The following is a 26,049-nucleotide window of genomic DNA, read 5'->3' as shown; positions in this document are numbered from 1 at the left end:
GGGTGGCTTGGGCCATTTCAGGGAGTTTCTCAGTTTTCCTGGATATCTCCCATGTCTACAGGAAGTATGTATATTATTAAACTTCTGTTTCTCCTGTTAATCTTTTCTTTTAGGGGACTCTCAGCAAAGAACCTAGAAGGGTAGAGGGAATTTTATTTTTCCTCCCCTACACAGTCCTACCAGGGCCTGAGGTAATCTCAGCTGGTGTTTCAGAGTTTGTTAGAGGAATCAGTCTTCTTCTGGATAGTCCTTTGTGTTTACCAAGGCTGCTTTTTTTTTTTTTTTTTTTTGATAGGTGCTAAGCTCTTCTATTTTTTCTTATCCTCAGCACTGTATATCTACTGAAAGATTCATTCAGCTTTTCAACATGTGTATGAGCTTCTAATTCTCCTGTGTTTTGCATTTTATGAATAACATGATTTCAGGAGAAAACTGGCACTGTGTCAGGTTTATTTCCTAATGCCTCGATCCTCTGAGATTTAGAACACCCAATTCCAGGTTCCTTTAGCAGCCTAGAACTTTATTTTTTTTCTACCTGACCCCATGCGATTACCTAACGCTCTGATGTTTTTTTCTTCTTGGTACCCACCCTCTGCTGGGCATCTTCTATGTGCATTGCATGTAGCCGAAGAATTTGCAAATGCCTTGAAGGGAAAAGCATCAAATGCAATTTGGATTTGGCTCAGTGAGATCTTCTTCCTAGGATTTTGGCCTCTCTAATTTGACTGCTTTTGAAGCTCATTAATGCTTATAAATAGACTTCTTTTTTCTGTATATTTTCTTCAGCTTTTGTAGGTCTTCTCAGTCAGAGTATTAGTCTATTTAAATCTATCCCATTATAGCCAGATGAAGCCCCCTAACTTATTCTAAAATGTGTGTGTGTTTATATACCTGTGTTTTTTTTTTTTTTTTTTTTTTTTTCTATTTCTATCTGCTTAGTAAAGACACACATAATTTGGGTAGAAAGCATCTTTTGGATTGTGTGGATAAATAAGCTGTTATCTTTGGATACATTGGCTACATTACAAGTAGATATGAAGTTAAAAAAAGCACAAAAGCCATAATGTGGTAAACATCTTTGTTGTATACTCAATAGCTATCTCCTCCCCGACCCCTCTAAGTTTGTGTCCGTAGAAGCACAAAACCCCACTTTTGATCACTTACTGAGTATTGTAAAACAAAGAATGTTGCTCACTATCCTTTTCTACAAGGATTAAATGATTAGCTGCTGTAGTAGCTGACTGACAGTGCATCCTGAGAGGAATTAAGGACAAAAAACAAAATGAGGCACTCTGTGCTTTGGAAAAACAGGCTCCTTAGATAGTTAGATGTATATCTCAGGAAGAATTTTAATGAACCCAGATTCTTGCTTCTTCCCATAAGTAAAAAAAACACTAAAATCATTACCCAAGATATCTGTTCCTTCGAACAGCAGTAACCTTTAATTGAGGCATATGCTTGACTACATGTATTCCCTAACCCAAAACCATATATATACACTGGCTTCTCTCCCTACCTCTTTGGAGCAGTTCTCTCAGAAGCTACTGAGAGGCTGCTTTCTGGGCTGTATTCCTCAGTAAGGTCCCTGAATAAAACTGACACTCACAACTCTTATGTTGTGTGTTTTGCTTCCAGTCCACAGTATCCATGTGTTTTAGCTGGTGTCTTCAGCCTGAATGGGTGAAATTTCATTAGTTGCAGCCATAGTTGGTAACTATTTTCCCTGTCAGTCATAGTATTACAAATCAACCTGTAAAGCAATTCTGGCTAAGGAGATGTATTGGAAAGCCTTCTCTGTTACTTTAGAGTAAGTCTCTCTTCTTTTAAAAGGTATATGACGATTAGATGCTCTTCTAACCCTCTTCTGAGTTTTGGGAAATTTGGTTTTGAACATGTGATTTCTGGAGATTTGAGTAGAATTTACAAACAGGAGCCCCAGGGGTGAGGGAGAAACCAACATGCCACAAATGTCAGAACGGTAAGTTGGAAGGAACCAGCATCCATGAAAATTTAGCTGAGTTACTGAAGTCACTTGCCCTGGAAGGAATCTATCATTGGGCATCTCAGTGAGATAATGTGGCCGAGTGGCATAATCCACTTTAAATTATGTCACCTAAAGTCAGAAGTATCCTAACTCCTACAGGGGCATCTAGAGACACCATCTTGCCATCCTCATATGTGTATTTGCTAATTCATGAAAACTGAAATCAGTATCGTAAGATGAGACTACTTTTGGCTCAATTCGGTGTGAAGGGTGAAAAATTAGTTAAGGTTGCCGTTTTGTCTTTCAGCAGGCTTCTGTTTACCCTGCACCTTAAAATTTTGCCCTTTTCTAGTTCTCTGGCTCTTGCTTTGTTTTCAGATGCTTTGATTTCTAGATCCGTACCTAATGCCTTTGCTCATGCCTCTCTCACACCTGAAGTTCTCTACCTCTACCCTGTGACCTACATCTGTGAAAATGTTACCTTTGTTTGATGTCCATATCAAATATATTCTCCATAATGAAGTTTTTTTTTTTACCCAATAAAGCTGCTTTTTATTTTCCCTGATTTTTCAGAGCATTTCTTTTTGTGCCTTCCTTATGCCCATTCTTATATTTTGCTTTATATTTTACTCAGACTTTACACTTTGTGAGGTAAAAGACGGCCTCATGTATTGATATATAGTGAGGTCCTTGAAAAGGGGAAGGCTTTTCATTCATCATTGTATTGACAGTTCCTGGTACGTTGTAGGTATCTAAGCAGTATTTATTGAATGAAATGATACTGGAATGCTGATTTAGAAATTTTCTCTCAGAGGCTCTCTCCTTTCAGCTCCTTACCTGGAAAAATTCACATTGCAGATGTCTATGAGAGTAGTTACCCTTTGGATCCAATTAGTGTTTAACTTCTGCTTGCAAGAGCAGTTCAGTCCTGAAAGTAGTATCAGCCATTAAAATGAGGCACAAAAATTAACTTTTTTTTATAAACAATTCATTTTCCCTACAGAAAGCAAACAGGTAGAAAAATAAATGAAATTAGCATTCTTATCTCCTCTCCCAGCATAGATCTTAAGGCACTCTGGTTGAGTTTGCAAGATTAACATGGCAGAATTTCACATAAGAATTGTTCACAGTTCCATGGATGAATTTAAATGTAATTCAGAAATATCATGAAAGAATTTAATTTCGTAAAAGTGAATGCAAAAATTGCAAGGATTAGAATGCAAAATACCACCAATTTTCAGTAAGTATTTGCTGGAATTAACCTCGCTGTATACAAATATTCTGTAATTCAGTATGCACTGGTTACTTCTCTATCAGAAGTAGCACTTAGTTTAATTTTTTCTCTGCACACTGAGAATTTGTGGTCTCTTAATTTAGAGACCAAGCTGCTGGGACCTCCCTCTCTGAATAGCTTTATTCCAGAAGGGACACATTCCATGTGCTTTGAGATCCACAATCTTACTCCTACTTAGTAGAAACAGATGAGATCTAAGTCCAACAGAATCTAAAAGGAAATGAATTTGGGGAGCTTGCAAGTTATCAGTTGCAATTCTTTAATCATGATGGAAGTATGAATTACTAACATGTATTCAGTGCATACTATCTCAGGTATCTTGTTTAGTACTTAGCTGCATTATCTCACTGAGGATCGTAGACACAGCCATGGAAAATAAGCTATGCAGCCTTGCTTTTATCATTCTTGAAAACAAAGAAGAGGAAAAGATCTAGGATCACTCACTCTGCCTCCGATCATCCTCTAACATCCATCCTTTACTACACATGATTTTGTAACTATAAAAATGAGGGCAAATTAGTCCACAGCGTAAATTTTATATTTTATTTTAATTGGTGTGTGCCTAACTGAGAGTATTCAGTCATAAGGACTTGAAATGTGGGTAAAATTCTTGAATGAAAGTGCTCTTCTTTTTTTCTGATTCATTGTATTCAATATCACCAAATCTGTACTAGATATTTTTCATTTATATTGTCCACAGGATTAACTAAATCACTTAGCCCTTTGGGAAATAAAAATAGAGTATGTGGAAAATAAGAATAAAACAATTGTAAATGTTTTCATAAATGACATAATGAGCATGCAATGAAATAACTGAACAGTGTGGTTCAGCCTTTGCAATGAGCTGCATAAGTGTGGGTGGCTCGAGGTTCAGCTTCCTCATCTGTAAAATGAAAAGAGATTGGATTCCATCTTCCCTAATATCCATTTAATTTCAAGTAGTCCATGGTACTAGGGAAGAAAAAGAAAGAAACTATTTTTTTTCCTGAGACATGAACAAAGTTGAACAACTTGGTGTTGATTTCTCCTGAATATTTTGACACTGGGAAGGAAAAGTAATTTATTTTTGGCTTTTTTCCTTCCAGTGTAACACTGATAGTTTACACTATAATCAAAGAGAAGTTAGTACACTTGTTCTCAAAAAATATTGAAAATATGAAATCTAGAAATATTGAAAGAGCAAGCTATTGAATCATACATAGACTTATGTTGATTCCTATTTCCTATCGTTCAAGGATGATGCTATAATAAACACTAGAAAGGAAGTTCACTAGAGTTTTTGCAAGAGTGAGAGAACTGGGCCTTATGTACCAAACAAATAAATTGGCCTGTTCAGTCCCTAAATGTATGAATGTTGACATATTTTGAGTCTCACAACCAGCACACTGAACAGTTCACTTCCAGCATGGGTGTGTGGCATGGGATAGCCCAACGTGAGGTTTGTCTGCCTCTCTTTTCACAGCCTTGGTGGGAAATTTCTACTTTCTAGAGTTCCTGGCACAAAAATTTGTGCACCGAAAGGAGTGGCAAACCATTTTTCCTTTGGGTTTGGTAAATCCTTCATTTCAAAGAATAAAATGGTATAAAATCACAATATACAATTACTTTATAGACTCAGAGCTCACAAATCTGTCATTTTCACTTATTCAAACACTGTGGGGAAAAAAAACAAACAAACCCAGCAATAAGTAAAGTATCTTCTGAGCCACAGATACCTTGTAAAATGCATACATTAATACCCAGTCTCACAAACAAAACATGCTCAGACAACACTGAAAGGAATAGCATGGAAATGACTGATGGGAGGCAGAGCGTTTATAACATCAATACATAAACATGTACTGAGCACTTACTATTTGGCATTTATTGTCCTAAGTGCTATATCACCACCATGAAATAGAATTATCTTGTGAATGATTACCACGAATTACTACTTACTTCCATTTCATAGATGGTGAACCTGAGGCTCAGAAAGGTGATGTGACTTACCCCAAGTCACACAGCTGTAAATAATGTTGCCAGAATTTAACTTCAGGCAATCTTAGTATAGAACTCATACTTGAAGCCATGAGGTTTTATTATTTTTCTGACGTTGGAAAAGTGTGATAATTTGTAGCCTAAAAACAGAGATGAAATAAGGAAATAAAGAGACATTTTAAAACATCCATTAGGGAAATATGAACTGCTAAAATATAAACAAATACTGATCTATTACTATATTTACTACAGTTGGGTATCAGTGCTTTCAGCAAATTAGTTTTCTCTTCGATTTCTGTCACTTGTGAGTATTGCATGGCAGAGCAAATTTTCTTAATTTACTGACCATACGTTTTCTCATATATAAAATTGGGATGTTTTCATTGTGAGAGATGCTGTGATAATTAAATGACTATAAAAGGTCTAGCACAATGTCGGGCATATTTTGAACACTTAATACGTGGTAGCTACTACTATTAGTCATTAGATAATAACAATGTAATATAGAATGTGTTCAGATTCCAGTATTAAGATTCAAGTGGATCATATCACATTTTTCTTTTGCCTGATGCTTATGCCAGTCATGTTGTTTATAACATGTTTATAACATGTATGTATTTTGCAATTATACATATGTATAAAATTATATATATAGTACACCAATAGTAATACAAGAAAAAACTGAAAGCGCTAATCTTTTAGAAAAAGTTTGCAAAAGGAATCATTTTTAACCTCCAACATACTTAAGGATAAAATAAAATGTCATAATCTATTTCCAGGATTTCAAATAAATGATTCTTAGTTTCAATTCTTCAAACACAGGGAGTTGGCTGTTTGAGGTCATATACTAAAATGCTGGTGCAGTGTAAATGCTCACATTAAGCATAAATTGCCCATATGGGAGGCAAATCATTCATACAGCACATAATCACAGATAGTATTGGTTATTTCACAATTCCTTGGTAAAATCTGTTATAAATATTGAATCTCTCTAGAAAAAGCTATTTTTCCATGTCAGTTTAACCAGAAAATGTCCTTTCTTTAATCTTACAGTGTGAATCCAATTAATAAAGAGTTAGTAGAAACACTTTTTTAATAAAGAATGATAGTCATTGTGGCTACATACATTTTCATCTGTTTGAGAGAAACGCCTAAAATGCTGGATAAATATAGAAACATTTATTTTAACGTATGGCTAATCTCTTGAATGCAAAGGCCATTTTGGTGACAATAATAAAAATAAGTAAGTATTGTAGCTGGAGGTTTCCCTAAAGGGATCCGATGACAGATTTAGTGGATTAGGATCTGGATATATTTAAAGGTGTGTCTAAACAGCAGGGACAACACAGAACCTGGGACTGTATTGGAACGACCTATTAAAAAATATCATACTTATGCATGAAGCCAGGACCCAGGACTCCCTGGAGACAGCACTTTCAGTAAGAAAAATACTTGCACACATGCTTCCCAGTCCCCCACCCTCCCCACACCCCATGAAATCTGTGAAGGGAGACTGTAAAGAGCCATGGTCTTGGTCAAGTCTTGCTTGAGAACTCTAGACAGAATACTACACAAATGAGGGTTAAGGTGACTTAGATGTTGGTTCCAGATTGGTAGTGTTTCCAATAGTCTGGCAAAGGAATCATAGGCCTTCTATAGAGGAACTCACTTTAAACCTGTGTCTTAAAAGCTTGCCACAGAGAAAGTTCCAAGGAATATTGCTCATCTTCAAAGCTCACTAAAATCATAAGAAAAATAGGTCACCATGAGTCAATAAAAAAATACAATTAAAAAATCAGAACTGCCAAGCTTATGAATGTTGGAATATCAGGAACAAAGACATTATACAAAAATGATACTTAACTGGGCTTCCCTGGTGGCGCAGTGGTTGAGAATCTGCCTGCTAATGCAGGGGACACGGGTTCGAGCCCTGGTCTGGGAGGATCCCACATGCCACGGAGCAACTAGGCCCGTGAGCCACAGCTACTGAGCCTGCACGTCTGGAGCCTGTGCTCCGCAACAAGAGGGGCCACGATAGCGAGAGGCCCGTGCACCGCGATGAAGAGTGGCCCCCGCTTGCCACAACTAGAGAAAGCCCTCGCACAGAAATGAAGACCCAACACAGCATTAATTAATTAATTAATTAATTAACTAACTCCTACCCCCAACATCTAAAAAAAAAAAAATTATTCTTAACATATAGTATAACAGCAGGTGAAGAGGGCTGAGTTAATCAAGCTCCTCAGCTCATAGCATCGCAAAAAACATTGGTCTCTGTGAAGTCCCTTTCATGTTTCATTTATTTCCCTTTAACTACATCCTTGACTCCTTTCTATATCCTTATAGACAATGGTTGAGGTATGTGTCCTTGAATTGGTATATATTATTGTAAATATGTAGTGAGGTTTCGATTTACATATATGCTCCTTTTGTTTTACATAATTACTCTGTGCTATTTTTTAATATCTTTGCATAACTGTGTTTCCATAACTGCTTTCTGTATTGTAATTCCTGTAGTTGATGTAACTGTTTTCTCTGTTCACACAAATACTTCATGATGAACATCTTACATGTTCCCTTACAGAACTTTGCAAAAAATGTGTGTGTGTGTGTCAGAGAGAGAGAGAGAGAGAGAGAGAGAGAGAGAATCAATATGAATCAGGAGAGAAATGCTTGCTCCTAGGTACTTACTGAATTTAAGTAAGTTACTCTTAAGAATGGCTGTTTATATCTTTCTTCTCCTCCATCTGACTTTAGTAATTAGGATTCTAAAGTTAATTGTGTTTGGACAGTAAAGGCCTGTTCCTAACCTGTTGTTGAAAATTTAAGGTTTGTTTAAGTGTCTTTAATTAACGTTGCCCAAAAGGAAATTCCATGTTGTCCTTATTACAAAACAGGAAGTTTATCTTTGTCTTTTAATGATATAATGCTACTAGAAAGACATAGAATTTGGTTTCTGATCTGAACCTAATCTCTACATCTGCAACTTTCTCTCTGTGTAACACTGGGCTGGTGACTTAACTGACTTAGGAGCTTTGATTTTATCATCTATAGTATAAGAATAAATACCTATTTTAAATAATTATTGTCATGATTAGTAAAAATACTATACAGAAAATGCCTGTTACAGGGCAATCCTGAAATGCGAATTCCATTCCCCTTCTCATATTCCCCCCTTTTTACTTTTCATAATGCTTAGCATAGTGGCTCGTCATATTTTAAGGGCATTGACTACTTTGGAAAGTAAATGAAATCATTCTAACAGTTTTATTTTAAAAATCACATATACATTAAATACAAAATATTACACAAAATATCAAAGTGATCATGGACCTCTTTAGAGACTACATTTGCTTTTAAAAATATTTTCCAAGTTTCACTAGAGCCTCTGGCTTTTACCTCTTTCCATGGAGGACAGCCCCCAAATATGAATTAGTTTCACAACCCCCATCATTTGGGTAAAGGAACTGTTTACTGGGAGCTGATATAACTAGCCCAGAGTTAGACTGACGGTAGCAGCACTCCAGCTTAGCAGAACTCTTTCTCTCCATTCCACTGTCAGGAGATAAAGAATGAGAGCTTTCTGCATACTTTTTGCAAATTATAATTTGCTTTATATGGAACATTCATTAATGGCTTTTGTTTTCTTGTCCTGAGGCACACATTTCTGTCTATGCCTTTGGTAAATGGTTTCATTTTCTGCCATTATTTATTATTTGTACTTGTCAGATTTTTAATTGTATAATTAAAATGCTATTGGTCTTCACTAAAAAAATCATCAAAGTGTTGTGACAGTGTTATACCAAATAAATTCTGAGGTCACTGAATATAAAAGGGAATTTAAGGGCTCTAAGCTACCAGGTATGTAACATATTTCACTCAGGGACAAGCTTAATCAGGTTTAGGAAATAACCAGTTTTGCTAATAGCCATTGGAACACAGCCAGTTATTAGCTCTCTATTATTTAATGAAATGCCATTAGACCAGTGAGCAATGTTTGAAATGGGGAATTTTAGGGAAATAGAATTAGGGGCAAACAAGTAGACATTGTTTTCCAATTCCTTTCTATGAAAACAGCAATATTAAGAAACAAATAGAACCAATTTAAAACTACAGGGAGTTTTCCTTGAGATAACAAAACTGAGGTCTAGAAAGTTTGTCATTTGCATGAGGTTATGTACTAATTGGGATTTCTAGTCAATCTGACTGTTTAGTGTTTTGTTTTGTTTTGGTTTTGTTCCTCTTTTAGTTTCTTTTCTCCCTATACTTTGAGCATGCCACTGCACTTGGCCTCACTGGTAGCATTAATAGTTTAGACACCCATGTCTCCAGGATGTGGAGGTGCTGGGAATGCAGATTAAAACATTTACAGCAAATTCCATAGGGCTATATATCTTTTCTTAATTGAAGTAGATTCTCTTTCAAATGTATATTGATTTACACAAATCCAAACTGCCTAATTACAAGAAACAATTTCTGAATTTATATAGATTAACATCATCAGCTAAAACATATGCACCCAGGTACTATGTAGATGGGACAATGTACAGCTGTTTGATTGTAAATTATTTTTATCCTCGAGATAATTTTTTTCTTTTTTTCTTTTGGAGAAATTGTTTCTAAGTCTTGTCCTTTTCCCCCCACTGTTATGAAATGAGGCTTTAAAAAAATGCCTTTATATTTCTTCTTGTATATGAATTGTATTGTGCAGCTGTTTTTGTTTTGTTTTGTTTTGTTTCCCTTTTGGCCTTTTTCCCCTTTTAATGTGAATAACTCTGAGACAGGCAAGTACTGGATCAAAGCATTACCAGTTCTCTCCATGAGAAATCTGCTGACACCTGAACTGGCTTCTATTGGAATTGGTTTTGGGTTGATCTTTACATGACCTTTGAAATCCTGGCATCTGACCCGCCTTGGGCTTGGACTCCATGGCTCTAAGCCTAGTTGCTTCAGGGACCTTGTCCTCCCAATCTAGTAATTTCTGGACCTTCTGTCTATCTTAACCCTCTGGAAGCCAAGATAGGAGAAGCTAGTATTTTCTGGGCCTCTTTGTTGGTCCTAACCCTATGAAAGATAAGATATGTAAAGCAAAATACCACACACCTCTTTCAAGTGGCTGTTGTGTCCCAATGAATATACCAGTGCTGAAAGATGTGCTCATAGAGGAAAAATGAGCTAAATTGGAAAATGCCGGAGACTGGGAAACCTTTGGCATTGTGTACAAAAAAGGGCCTCAGCCAGTGATGCAGTATTTTACTTAAGCCATTCTAAATGCTAGATGGCTAAAGTTAACAGATTAAAATTTTAGGAAATTTCCAAGACCATGAGTCCCAAAATAATATTTTTAATAATACATTCTTTCACACTCAGATGCAATTCTTGGTTCTGGCTTGGACTATTGACAGATGTGCCAACATCTTCCCAGGGAAAAAAAAAATGCCGTCCTCACAGGGCTTCTGCCCAACTGGAAAAGGGAAATTCCAGCCATCTCTTAATAAAGCATGTGCTCCAGAGATTTGCAACTCAATTTTGTAGAGCTAATGAGTTTGAAGATGATTGGAATAAACATTGAAACTTTGGTAGCAGCGTAGCCGAATTCTGGCTAATCTCTATGTCCTTTGTGGTTTGCCCTTCACAGATGCAAACTCCTCACAGCTATTGCTAACCAAGATTATTAGTGCCATACAAAGCCAACTGAAAACAAGTCGAGTGACAATCCTTATTGTGTATCTTTAATTTACAAAGGGAAATTCTCTGGGCAGTTTTCATTAGCTTCTAGCAAGTTTAATTGGCTGAAAACATTGCTTTCATGATCTTTGATACCATGTGTTGGTACAAATTAAAGCATAGCAGCTTCTAGTCACGGAATTTTGCTCCTCAAATGCCTCCAGAGGGTTAGACTAGACAAAGGAGGGTCCTTAACAGAATTATTACAAATCTCCCAGGGTGCAAATTGATGCTTGTAAATGTCAAGATTCAGTACTAAACAAAAGAACAAAAGTTCAGATAAACACATGCGTAATCAAACATTCATGAGAAACATATAATGTGTTCAAGACAGATAGTGCATTTAGGAGTCCTGCATTACTTGAAATGGCGGCAGGTACTTTTATAGAAAGATTTGTTTTAATGTATTACAGTATATGAATCTTGTCCGTGTGGTATCATAATGCATTGATAGTTTTCTGACCAGTTTGAATTTGTATCATCACTGATGGTCTATTAACTGAATTTGGTCAATAAGAAACATTCAACCCTGATTATTTTGTGTGTGATTTACATTGATTACCCCACTGAAGTAATCTTTGGGAAAAATAAAGTAATCTTCTTGAGTTTGAGAAGGTAAAGGGAGGAGGCAGCAGACTAAGATTTGATATATTTGTCTAATAAGAGAATCACAAAAATAGTCATGTCCAGATTTTTCTGGTTGGAAAACACCGTTACACTGATACTTCTGAGGTGGTCAGTCTTCGGAAGGTGGGCCCTCAGTAACCAAAATCACAAATTCCTAAAGCAATGCCGGTTGTTAGTTAGGATATGTGCCTGCTTCTGCAGACCAGGATACTTAAGGTTGGCTTTTAAGGGCATTAGCTCCCCCAAAGGAAGTCACACACCTCTTGATGAATTCCTAAAATAGAGCCAGGGGAAATCCTAAGGGAAGTGTCACAGTCACGATGATGCACATTGTCCAGTTTTACTGTCTAGTGTTTTATCTGCCAAACAGAATACAGTAAGTCCCCTACACACGAACCTTCAAGTTGCGAACTTCCAAAGATGCAAACGTGCCCCTGGATGCCAGCTGTTGTGCTGTACTACTTTACTTTTCAAGGTACTGTACTGTAAGATTAAACATGTTTTCTTGATATTTTGTGTTTCTTATGTATTATTTGTGCGAAAAGTACTATAAACCTATTACAGTACAGTACTATGTAGCCGATTGTGTTAGTTGGGTACCTAGGCTGACTTTGTTGGACTTGGAAACAAATTGGACTTACGAATGCGCTCTCGGAATGGAACTCATTCGTATGTTGGGGACTTACTGTAAATGTTTGCGTCATCTGCTAACTCTAGTGGGTATTGATGTATTCAGACCTTTTATCTTCCATTGACTAGACTCAAGTAGTTAGGCTTGCAACTTCATGTTGTGAAGAAGATTATCACCTTAAAAATAACACAACTCCTTAATGAGTCTATGAATACTTATTTGAAACATAACAAATATGTATCATGGATGTCTCCACACCCTATTCCAGAGGTCATGACTAACAGTCATCCCCTGGCATGCGGTCGTGAGAGTGTTTCAGGTGTTTGAGGCTGCCAATACCAATCCGTCAAGATGGGGACATGAGTTTGGTCCTGCTCTAACTATGTCATGAATTTTATAAAGCACTCTGGTCTTATTAGGAAAACATATACAGACAATCTCATGGGGAAGAATCTTCTTGTATGTGATTCTTAGTAATCTAATAATACTAATTCTTAGTAATTTCAGATTCTGATGGTAATATTTTCAGGCTTGTCCCTAACTCTAGTGTATGTTCTTTATTTAGATAATGTGACACATATTTTACAATAATAATTTCAACCCTCAGTGGTCATTTTAGTAGAAAAGTTAAAAGGTTTAGAACCATTCAAATGATGCCTAGAAACATTTTAACCTTTTTTTTTCTTGGTATAAATTATGCATACATTTAAACTATTGCTAATAATTCATTTGCTTGAATAGTCATAAACTTTAAATATGATATGTAGCTATTTGATTCAACTCCACTTTTTAATTAGAAAAAAATGAAGTCATTTTTAGCATTAAAAATCTTTAATAATGTTTTAAATGTAAGATCATGCCAGTGGTTGTAAAGAATTAATTCTAATTTCTAGAATAAATCAGCAGAACACATTTTTGCTATTTAGAAAACGTTTGCTAAAAGGAAAAAAAAAAAGAGCATTTGTATGCAAGGACATGCATTCCCTTCTTATGCAAATCTCAAAAATGCTTTAATTTTCCTGAACACTTAATTGACATTATACATAGCAGTGAACGATTCATACAGAATCACGTTTATGTGAAAAAAAAAGGTTCCTGTTGAGCAGTGCAGACTTGAAAGCCAAACCAGGAAACTATAATAAGCAACTAAGTAAACATTTAAGTCAAATGTGTGCTTCAATAATGGTGGTGTAATGGGATGATTCTTAGTAGATGCAGAGGGAACAAAAGGAAAGAAGTAATTCTGCTTGAATCATGTGACACTGAGTTTCTCTTTCTCATTGTCCCCAAATATTCACAGTAGGTAAGAGAATGTTGCCTCCATCTTTTCCTTTTCTATGCCCGCCCAGGGGAAGGGAACAATTTCATCTTTTCTCATCATGCTCAACTTTCGACAGCTCCTTGAAGAATGCTCCCCAGGTACATGTGGACCTCAGTTAGCAATGAATGGGAGGGGCAGGTGTGGAGGGGCTCCAGGCATCATAGTGAGCACCCCTATGTAGTTTTCTCTTGCTACTTACTGGCACTGCTCCCCTGGATACTACTTCTCTCTCTGAACCAAATGGAAGAAAGCTTAATAGATATCATATCTTTGCCCCTAAGTGGTTTTAATTCTTTTGGTTCACAGAAGACAAGATTTAACTCTCCCCGTAACTGTGAAATTGTACTGAATTCCCTAGGATCCAAGCCAGGAAGCTATTCTAATTATCACACTTTGTACAGTACCATTAACTTTTCTAATTTATCCTAATCTTGTGTTCTCAAATTGGGCACAAAACTCCCAGATTAACCCCTACCCGGGGCCTGGCCTTTCTGTAACATCTTCTTCTTCATGGGTCTGGACAGACTTATTTGAAGGTCTTAATTTGAATGATTCAGGCTTGTATATTAGTGTTCATATCTCCATTGGTGTCACACATTATGAGAAAGCTTAGACATGAAAAGGTAAGTAGGGATTTAATAAGCATGTTTGTACATCTCCTGTAAGTACCAAGGAGCACAGACTGAGGTGGAGTGAGCAGTGAGGAAAACACAGGGTCTAGAACTGGGTCTTCTGGGTTTGAATACTGACTCTACCACATACCAGTTGAGTGACCTCAGGAAAGTTACTTAACCTGTGCCTCAAAACTCTTATCGGCAAAATAACGCTTAAAATCAGAAACAAAACCATAAGGTTATTGTGAGGAATAAAAGTATTAGTATATGTAAAACACTCAGATGTGTGCCCAGCATCTGTTAAAGCACAGTGTACTTCTTAAAAACAAAACAAAACAGAACAACTTGATTCAAGTTTGTCTTGTTCTTGATTTTGTAGAATATTCTTTACACCAATCATTATTGTCTGTGTGTTTCAAATGTCTTAGGTAATAGCTTATGTTTTCATTATATTTTCAGTGATATCTGTACACAATTTTACATTTTAATATAAGGACAAACTTCAGTATTTTTTAATAATTTAGCTTTTTTGGTATTTTGTCTAAAATATTTAGCTTATGCTAAAGTGAAATAAAACAAAATACAACATTGTATATATAAATTATATGGAAAAAACTTGAAGTAAAAATCTGATGTAAATGTTAGTAGTGGTGCTTTAGGTTGAATGTCTCCCCCAAATTCATATGTTGAAATCCTAATCCCCAAGGTGATTGTATTAGGAGGCAAGGCCTTGGGGAGGTGATTAGGCCATGAGAGTGGAGCCCTCATGAGAGGATTGGTGTCCTTATGAAAGGAGACCCCAGATAGCTCCCTTGCCCTTTCCACAATTTGGGGACAGAGCGAGAACCAGGAAGTGGGCTCTCACACCAAATCTGCTGGTCCTTGATCGTGGGATTTCCAGCCTCCAGAACTGTGAGAAATAAACGTTCATTGTTTATAAACCAGCCAGTATTTTGTATGGCAGCCCAAACGGAACAAAACAAGTGGCTTCTAGTGTGTAATGGTATTTTCATCCTTTGTACTTTGCTCTTCACAAAATTCTATTATAACTATGCTGCCACGTATTGCATAAGTAATAATAAAAGTTTAAGGGACTATGAGCTGGTCTGCAAACAGAAACACACATACACACTCACGTGGACCAAAGACAGCAATTTAACTGTCAAGATGGAAGGCACTGAGAAAATACAATCCGTAGTGTAACTTCCTCTTCCCTTGGAATCCCGTGAGGATCACTTACTGAAGATCCTCCACTGATTAAAATGGCAATCTCTTTTAAATCAGTATTCAGAATACACCCTACAGACTTCATCCAGATTCTTCAGGTGTTTTGATAAATAGTTCTCTGATTGCGTGTGTTTTGAAAAGAGGAACTAACTGAGGAATGAGAACAGAATGGTGACTAACCTGGAGAGAAGGGGACAATTATCAAACAGCAAGCACCCTCCACATAAATAATGTGTGTCTTTCCATGACCCTTGCTTTGACAGCTGGTTGCTGCTTCTCTCTAGCAAACTGAGGTCTCTCCTCCTGATTAGGTCGCCTCCCTTGATGATCATAATTCTTAGTGTCACAACAACATAGAAACAACAGTAAAGCAGGGGTAACAACAAAGCCTTCTGGGCACTGACATTGCGTTCATCTCTGCACGTTGTATGGTTTTGTAAATTGTCTTCACTTTGTAAATGTGCAAAGGCTGACTACTGGGTTCCTTTTCAAACTGGAGTTTTATCTAACAGATGATACCATCAAAATCAGACGGTGGTAGGGGTTCCCTTATCACTCTCCTGGCAAAATGCTATTATCATTATGCTCCAACTGATCAAGTTGGAACAGTTTGCTCCAGAGGGATTAGACAGGGTATAGTTTATTTTTAAGGATGTTCTGTTGGTGTAATGTGGAGTAGAGTATGGAAATTCTCAAGTGAGTCTGGACAGGTACATAGTTCATCAATAATTCAAAGCCTCTCCTTCCTGAAACAACTATGTATTTATCTCAGTTACTCAGTTTGGGGTAAGATATAGGTTATAATCACTGTGGAGCCACAGTTTTCTAAACTTTCCTGCAAGTTCTGACATTCCACCTGTCTTTCCTCCTCACTTTATAGTCTCACCACGAACATATCCCTTGTGGGTTATTCTCCATATTTAGATATATAGAGAGAGCATCTCTTCAGTTTCTTCCTTGATACCTATGGGAACCAAACAGGCCATTTTTTTTTTTTTTTTTAACAGGGAAATAGTCAGATATATAGGAAATTACAAACTTGGGGGTGTTAAAAAATGTTCCAGGCATGCTCCTTGGTTAACAGTCCCTGTCTCCCTTCTGGGATGGTAACAAGACACCGTATTGTTTTTATGGCTCCAAGAAGACCAATTCTTCCCCAGTGTAGAGTGAAGAGGCAATCCAAGGGAGAAAAAGAAATGTCTATTTTTCTCATTTGGGCAGTTTACATGCCTAGGGATTTACACTGGTTAATACTAATTTTCTTAAGCCTTTACACCTCACCAAAGAACCCTTTGAACATTTCTTACCTATCCAGAGAATCAAGGAGAAAGTAGATCGTGTCCCCATCTGTTACCCAAATGATTTATGTGGGGTGAAATGTATTTTTGGTATCTTAGGAAATTATTTACTATTTTTATGTAGTATGAAATATTTATTTTTTTAGTACAAAATAGAACTTGTAATTTAATAAAAACAGGTTCCTCCTCCACACACACACACAGACGTTTATATGAATGTAGACATAACCATAGTGCACTATAAAGGCAAAAGAAATCTATAGATATTGTATCATCATGGTTATTATAGCTGTCATATATCTTGCAATTTTTTATACAACTTTTTGTTTTAAATATTTGAAATATGTATGGAAACACAGCTTCTGATTTTATTCTGAATTTAAATATTTCAGGTAACCATTTTATTTTTTGTTTATTATAAATTTACTATTCATTATCTCTGGTGAGATTTGCTATCATGATAATATTAAAATTAAATATTATTTTCAACTGAACCATTAAATTATGAAATTGAAAATTAATCCAGTCATACAGGTAGTAGTAGTTCATTCTTCCTACCAACTCATGTTAGCCATATGTTACTCTTCAGAATTATTTATTCAGATTGTGCAGTGTGTATCCAAAAGTAAAAATGAGTAAGCACAAAAGTTATATGTATTTTTTTAATATTGGTTTTCATGAATTCAGAGCATATTTGAATTAAATTTGGTCTTAGAGAAATTAATGTTCAAATTACAGGTGAGTAAAACAAGCCTGCAAAAGTTCAATGACTTTGTACAGGCCTATGACGAAAACCCTGATTTCTGGATTTCTAGTCACCAGAACTGTTAGTCTAAGAACTGATGGTAGCACCAGCTCTGTCACTAATAAGTTGGCTAAGTCATAGAAATTATTTTACCTTCCATTACCTTCATATCTGAACTACAAAATATGGAGGCCGGCTAGATGCTTCCTAAAGTAATTCTGGTCCAAATATTCTATGATTGCATCTCTATCCATTCTACCAAGACTGTTTGCCTTCTTAGTTTAGATTTGCAGATTAAAATTAAGAGCTCCCATCCCCCAGAAGGACACCTTCTGCAAAAAAATTGGGAATTCTGTTCTATTAAGGGAGAATAGTTACTATATGAGCTTTCAGATAAAAATAATATTCTAACATGCATTTATGGCACAAATTTCAGGTACAGAAATATAATTCCTGTAGTCTCCTCTTCAGAGTTGAAGAGTAAGCAGTCTTTCTGTGGAATATTAAAAATGCAATATTGATTTTTGGCTAAGTAATTTGATCATTTAGACACATTAATCAATGCAGTTTTCAGAGTGCATTGAATAACGGGTGATCAGTGGTATGGTAAGCATAGTCAGTCAGTGGTCAAGACATGCAGCAAGATGGTAGGTAGAAAAAGGGGCTAGAAACTTTAAGGTGGTATGATATCCCTAGGGTATTGTATTACCATTAAACCAATAAAAGAAGTTACTAAGGTGAAAAGGGCAGATAGGGTTTCTACTTTGAGGAAGCATTTCTACTTTGAGGAAGATAGATTCATATGTTAATTCTTCAAAGATTTTCAGGAAAGGCATTCAGGTTAAACCCAGGCAGAAACCAGTTTATTCTTGTAATTAACACTTACGACAATTACATCAGATAAACCCTTGGTGATAGGCAAAGTGAGGTAGAGTATTCAGTGGCTACATCCTTTGTACTCAAAGTGTGATCCACTGAGGAGCTACCTTTGGCATCATATGAAATTTGTTAGAAATGCAGACTCTCAAGCACTGCCCCCACCCCAGAATGACTAAATCAGAATCTTCTTTTAACAAGATGTACATACAGTTTAAAGATTGTGAGGCATTTGTTTGAAACCTTTATAACTTTAACAATCTTATTCTCCCAAATTCAGGCCAAAATAGCTGACGATTAATGTCCAGTTTTTCTGCATGTCGTGAGAAATTGCTTTAGCATGGAGGACACCTTTTTACAGAAGAGGTATTTTTCTCCATTTCATTTTTCCCTGAAGGTCAGAGGCTAGCCAACAAGGTGATGTTCTAGCCAAGCGCTGCTGTTCTACCGCACGCCCGTCCCCCAATACCTGGCCTGCTTCCTTCTCTGAGGTTCGCATTTGGAAATTTCCTTTGGGAGAGGAACAAAGCTGCCAGCTTTATCACTCTTCACCTCAAGCATTTGTCAAATCCTAGTCTCCAGGCAGACCCTCCACCACTGAAATTTCAAATTTTTAAACAAATAAAAAGCAGTTATTTTCAATGAGGAAGTCAGGGAAACTTGGGACTGGTTTTGTTTGTTTGTTTGTTTTTGTTTTTCTTGATAAGAAAGAGTCTTTACTTCTTATAAATCTCCTTGACTCAATCACAGAAGCTTTTCTTACCCTGGCCAAAATTCCATTTTATTTCTGGACTTAAGATAAACTCTTTTCCCTCTGTAATGCATACTAAGGCAAATTTGTTTTTGTTGTTTTTGTTGAATCTCAGAGAACCATGATCCTTTTTATACCACTCATCTAAATGTATAATACACTCTCATTTGTGACACTGATTATTACTCTCCTGGCACTAGAAAACAGCAAGTATGTCTTATTTCTGTGTATTCCCTCTGTTTAGCACAATGCCTGACCCACGGTAAGCATTTAATAGTATTTGCTGATTAAACAAAGGAATTTGGGACTCAAAAAGTAATTGCTCAAAATGTCACACACACTTGAGACGTTTCTAGCTATAAATTCTATGTTTTTTCTTCTGTACCAATAGTTTTTCCAACCTGGCTGCATCCCAAACCAATTAAATCAGACTCTGAATATGGAACACTTGTGTTGGTATTGTTAAGGTCCTCCAGATATTCTAATGTGAAGCAAGGCTTGAGAGACTCTCTCTATACTTTGCTGTCTCTTTAATGTAATGGTGCAAAATCTTCCAGTATGATAAAAAACAGCAATTGAGGAAGTCAGAATAAACTTGTCAATTGGTAGGAAAACACAAGGAATGAAAAATGTTCAGTTTGAAGTAATGAAATCTCAAAAAGAACTGGCTCTCTGTCTTTAACTATTTGAAAAGTTTTCTTATATAAATGTGATTAGACTTATTCTGTATATTCTCAGGAGGCAGAACCTAGCTGTATGCATGCAAATTACAGAAAGGCAGTTTGGGGCTCAATATGAGGAAAAAACCTCTTAGAACTTGAACACTAAAAATATACTGTACCATTTTTGGAGGTGATGAGGAACATATTGTGGGAGGTATTTAGGTAAAGCTGGGTGGGTGGGTTGGTGAGGTCCAGATGCTGAATTAAGTTAGTGAGAATGTGGCTGCATGGGACTCTGTGATTCTGTGTGTCTCAGAATATTTATAAGTTTTATTTTAAAATTATTTAGTAATAATAATATTAAAAATAATGATAGTGAATATTTGTTGAATGTTAATTATGAGCCAAGCACTATCTTAAACAATTTATATCATTGTATTATCTCTGTAAGCCTCACAACAACTTGGTGACATTGGTATAATTAATAGCCCCATTTTAATGAGGAGGAAACACAGACATGGAAAGATTAGTAAACCTGCACATGGTAATTAGCCAGAAACTATTGAAACAGGGATTCAAACTCAAGCAGTCTAATCTTGAAGCCTGAATTCTAGGTCATTTGGTTCCACTCATCCATACAGATTTCTGTATTTATCAGACAATTAAATACTGTTACTTTTATAGACATACATAGGTTTAAGATACCTACTTTAAGATACAAGAACAAAGCCACTAGGGAAGAAAATATTCAGTTCATTTCTTCTCTTTAAAACCAGGAAATTGCAACCATGTATTTGAAGCAGCAAAGGATGAAACTTTGTTTTGTCGGCTTAAGATGTTAGAGATATGCTTGATCTCTCCATTGAATGATAGAAAGACCAGCTGAGGTGCTGCTTCTCAAAATCTCAACTCAGAAGTTTTGATTAAAAAACTTTTGTAGCTTATTCTTAGCACCTCAGTTTACTCACTCCCCACTAAAGTGGAGAAAATTATGCCAACTGCGACAGACTCAATGAGAATTAAATGAAATAATTATCTAAAATACTTGGCACAGTTCCTGGTTCTCAGCATATGTTAAGCAAGTTTTAATTGCCTTCCTTTATCCCTCTTTTATTGTTTGTTCCATCACCTTTAAAATGGTGCCAATAAAACTCCCTGACTTAAGCCGTAGTGCAGTTATGAAGATAAAAAATGAGTTTATGTATATTCAAGCTATGACTACTGTAATTTACTATTTACAGTTATCACTATTAGTCATTGCCCTTTTAATTATTTAGTTGTCTATCACTATCTTGTATTTTGATTCTCCATAGTATGTGCCACCTCTGTTGAAGGCACTATAGAAATATTTCTAAGAAGAAAAAAGGTCATAAAGTTAGATATGCAGCTGAGCTTCCCAGGGAGACAAAAAACTGGAAGGTACTAAAGCATATTGCTGTAGTAATTACCATCTGCATCCTGTTTAGATTTGCTCTCATGATCCTGCATAGTTTCAGTATAAAGAACTATGGGAGAAGCAAAGGAGGTCACTCTTACAGCCAAAGGAAGTCTCTCTCTCTCTCTTCTCCCCTGTTCAATCCTACTTGGAACTGAGTTCCCTGCCACCATTGTCTACAGAGGGTGAATATTTCCACTAGTATCAGGAAAATTGGCACATTTCTTACTCAAGCTTATTAAGGCCATGCTCTTTCAATTATTTTTCCTCATAAATACCTGCTTCACTTCATGCACGCATCTTGCTTCAGATTGAAACTTTTAGTACAACGATGAACTGCTTGTGTTTGTGGTTTTCTTTGCTAGAAAACGCATATACAGAAAGGATACAAGTTTGGTTTAATGTTAGGCCAATAACTCTAACAGAAAACTCTTCAGAACAAAAGCAGTGTAGGCATTTTTCCCCCAATACATCATGTTTGCAGTCAACTGATAGTGACAAAGAGACAGAAGAATTATGTTTGAGAAAGCATATTTATTATTATGAAGTTTTCAATAAATAGGGCAAAGAACAAGCTGTGATGAATTATGTTTTACTTAGGAATACATTTCCAAAATTGTTAATAAAAGGAATATTGACTTCAAATGAAAGTCATAGTACTTAGTTATTTTTTATATACATCATCAAGAGAGAATAACTACAAATAGGTTTTACCCCAGTACTTTATACTAGCAGAAATAATGGACTTAAATTTTCCAATGAGTAGGAGTGAATTCTCATGTAACCAAGTTAATGAAACCAAATAAAGCATCATCACAGATATAAAGAATAGTTTGGTAATATGTCCTTTTCTACATGATTTTTCAAACTTTTTTTTATTCAATCAGTTCAAGTGTGCAACATATAGAACCTATGGTATCTTTCATTTACCCAAAAGGAGAAAATAACTACATATTTTCTGGCAGCCAGGATCATGCTTCCTTGGTTTTAGGAATAGGAAGAATGGAGTCTTGTCCTTCACATTTGGAAAGTACATTGTGGAAATGTGAAAGTTCTGCTGAGTGTCTCATTTTATATTTTTCAACTATCCAAACTCCCATATTGAGAGCCTGTTTGTACACAGATTGATTTGTTTAGGCCAGAGGAGCTGGCTTTCTCACCAAAAGTCATTCAAAATCATCAGGACTTTTAAACCTTAGCCAAGGCAAATAAAGTTCCAGTTCCACAATATCCACAGTTTAAAAGGGATGAAGGGTTTCTTCACAAATACTCAAGGATACTTAGGAACTCATTTCAGTCATCCAGAATCATCCTGGTAAGTTTCCCTTCTAAACAGAATATACATTGGTGGCGATATTCTATCTCCCTGCTGTTATTTCAAAAGTAGTTTCTTTACAGTTCTGTTATAGTGCTTGAGATTGATCTATATTTGTTTTTGGTTTTAGTTTTGGTGACATTTTGAAGAGGACAGGGCATTTTTGGCCAGGTAGAACTGAATTCCAGATTTACTACTCTTTGTGACTTTGGACAAGCTTCCTAGACTTTCTGAATCTCCGTGTTCTCATTTATAAAACCAGTGGAATAAAATCAGTCCTGCAATGCTAGAAGTAAAAAGGTCAGCATTGTACCCGGCACTTAGCAACTGCTTTATTATCATTATCTTGAGTAAATGAAATGAAGACCAACACTGAATTACAGGCATCAATGAAGATGTACAATTTTGAGGCATAAGAAATGACTAATGAAATGTCCAGGAATTTTTCAAATTAAAAAAAATGTTTTTCAGATCTCCAAAATATCCGTTGATGTATGGGATTATTACCATAAAATTTGGAGCAACAAATTTGCATTAAAAAGGAGTGTTTGTTTAGCCCTTGGACTCATAAACTGTGTCCATTAAGAATTTCAGAAACTTCTCTGTTTAAACTTTTCTGAAACTGTGATTCCTTCTTCCATTTTTTTTTTTTTTTCCCTTCAGAGAACCCTTACATCAAGCAAGTAAAAGACAATTTATCCAGAATCATTCTAGCGTGTCACAGTTCTATTTAGTATTGTGTTGAATAAAATGACAACTCACAAATCCCAGCCCTGTTTTTCGGTCAGGGTTTTCAGTCCACAGTTCAAATGAAACTTCAGCATTTTCCTTAATGCCAAAAGTAATTTGACAAACAGAATTTGAGAAAAGAACATTTTTGCTTCTGCTATGCAAAGCCCATATGCTCCATAAATATTATTTAGCATCTCCATGGTGCATTCTGTGTGCACTCTGTTTTATAATCATTGCTATGGCCATTAGCATAAAAATGCTTTTCTCCAGTCTTTTCTTTCCCATGCTTTGGCTTTGAAATTTTATCCTTATCCATAGTTCAAGAACTTTGCAAACAAATAAGATGCTGCACAGAATACTGTAGGCAGCTTCGATCCCAGTACTAATCTGCAATTTGTAGCATGAAACGAAAGTTAAGCAAGCGTATGGCCAAAGACTGGAGCACAAATAATATTATGCCATGAGACATAAGAATGGAAATATCTATTAAGGTCATTAATTATAAAATCATCATTTGTCTTTCTCTTACAAAATTTAAGGCTGATCACAAAAGTAAACTTGTTTGTCCTGTGTGTGTATATGTATATGTACATATACATATATAAGACATATTATATTTACATATACACACATATATAGTCTTGTTATGTTTCTTTTTTACTTTTATATTGATTATATTTTTTATATGAAAGGTAATAGAAATATGTGAGGGAAATGGCAAAATAAAGGCAAGGATGAGATTAGTTTGGAGAAATGTATACATAGACTCTTTTGGAGTTTATAAATGTGGGGTAAACATTTGTTGGGAGACAAAGCAAAAAGAGGACCCAGTCTGCCACAAAAGCCATGGTGCCCATGGGAAAAATAAAAACAAGCCAATTGCTCAGCACAGATTTTCCTGATTCTGACACTTGAGGGAAGCTCTTTCTGTGAATTATCTAAAAGATAAATGAGGAAGAGGAGACAGAGAATAAGTTTTTTATAGATTTTGATCATTAAGATTACACACAAAATATATAACTACTAATGAGTCAGCTGCTTTTTCTAATACTGGTGTCTTACACAAATTTAAAAAAAATACATATCTTTGAGTTAAATCTTGCTTTATAGAATATTATTACCATATTGTAAAGCTGCATTTATATTAGTAGAGGCATTTTAATTCTAAAGATTTGAATGAGAATAAAATTTTGGTAAAAGAGATTCTGTATTTTAAATAAGGTGTTTTTATTTAAAATCTCACCACTGTATCCTTTGGTATACAGAAGTTCTTAATTTTAATAAAGCCTGCAGAAAGGAAAAAGAAAAAGACAACCAACTCATTTTTTTTAAAAAAGGCAAAATTGTTACCTCATCAAAGGTAATAACCAAATAGCTCATAAATCCATCAACATATGCTTAGTATCATCGGTTGTTGGGAAATATAAATTAAAACAACTACCAGATATACTATGCATCTACCATAATTTCAGTATGGTACTGAAGTACATACTTCAGTATGTACTTCATACTGAAAAGTATGAAGTACATTTATTAAAATGTACACGTACATTTATTAAAAGAAAAGTACACGTACATTTATTAAAAGAAACATATACAAGGATATTAATGGCATTTATCGTACTAGCTTCAAAGTAGGAGCCATCCAAATGTCCATCAGCAGTGTCATGGATAAATGTATTGTGGTATATTCATTCAATGAAATTGATGTGGCAGTAACATTTCACAAACTCCAGTTACACAAAACAGTATCAGTGACTCTCACAAACATAATGTTAAGAAGTCAGACTTGGGACTTCCCTGGCGGTCCGGTGGTTAAGACTCCACGCTTCCAATGCAAGGGACGCGGGTTTGATCCCTGGTCAGGGAACTAAGATCCCACATGCTGTGTGGCATGGCCAAAAAAAAAAAAGGTAGTGTACTGTTTAAAAAGTCAGACTTGAAAAAGAGCATACTGCAGGATTCCATTTATATGAAGTTCAAAAACAGGTATCACTAATCTTGTGGGGAGGGAAGAGAGAGCAGTGGTTACCTTTAAGTGATGACTGGGGAATACTGACAGGGAGGAAACATGAGGGAGGCTTCCAGGGTGCTGGTAATGTTTGACTCATAGCTGTGCACATTATAAAACGTCATCTAGCTGTACACATATTATTAGTACAGTTTTCTGAAACTTAATATAGGCTCTTGAAAATCTCAAAAATAAGGGGAGCTCCTATGTAGAATAAATCACAAGTTTGTTAATAAAGCAAAAATAAAATATAAAGAATAGAGCCTTAGAAGTATGTGCTGCTTTGCTGTGTAATGCAATTTCTCAGGGTTATTTTACTGGCTATCCTTTGTATCCATCCTTCTTATAGCACTTATGCCACGGTATTATATTTATCTGTTTACGTTCTTCTTATTTTTGGTTATTCTGGAAATTTCTCTTGGGAAAGGAAAAAGGTACTACAAACACCTGAAATTGTTAGATTTGTATTCTGTACTCTTTAGAAAGGGGCAGCATCAAAGCAAGGCCTGTCATTCCTGCGGCCTGTACTAGAACCTCTCCAGCAGGCCCCAATCTCTTGGTGCTGAGCAATCATCACCCAGCCCCCATCAGCCAGTAAGTTGTACTCCATGTTTCTGCCCTCAAACCCTAACCCACTCCTACCACCATCAAGATTGGGGAAGGTGTGGAGCCGAAAGCCAATCAGATTACCTCTCTTGAAATTTTGTTCAGGAGGTTTAGGACTAGAAATCAGTTGACTGCTTTTTTTGTTTTGTTTTTGTTTGTGTGTGTGTGTGTGTATGTGTGTGTGTGTGTGTTTTCTCCTTGCTGAAAACGAAGGAA

The sequence above is a fragment of the Aethalodelphis obliquidens genome, unplaced genomic scaffold (assembly GCF_003676395.1).
Source record: "Aethalodelphis obliquidens isolate GAN/ISIS:26980383/991018 unplaced genomic scaffold, ASM367639v1 scaffold64, whole genome shotgun sequence".
NCBI lineage: Eukaryota > Metazoa > Chordata > Mammalia > Artiodactyla > Delphinidae > Aethalodelphis > Aethalodelphis obliquidens.
The sequence above is the reverse complement of the archived record's forward strand: the minus strand, read 5'-3'. Positions refer to the sequence as shown.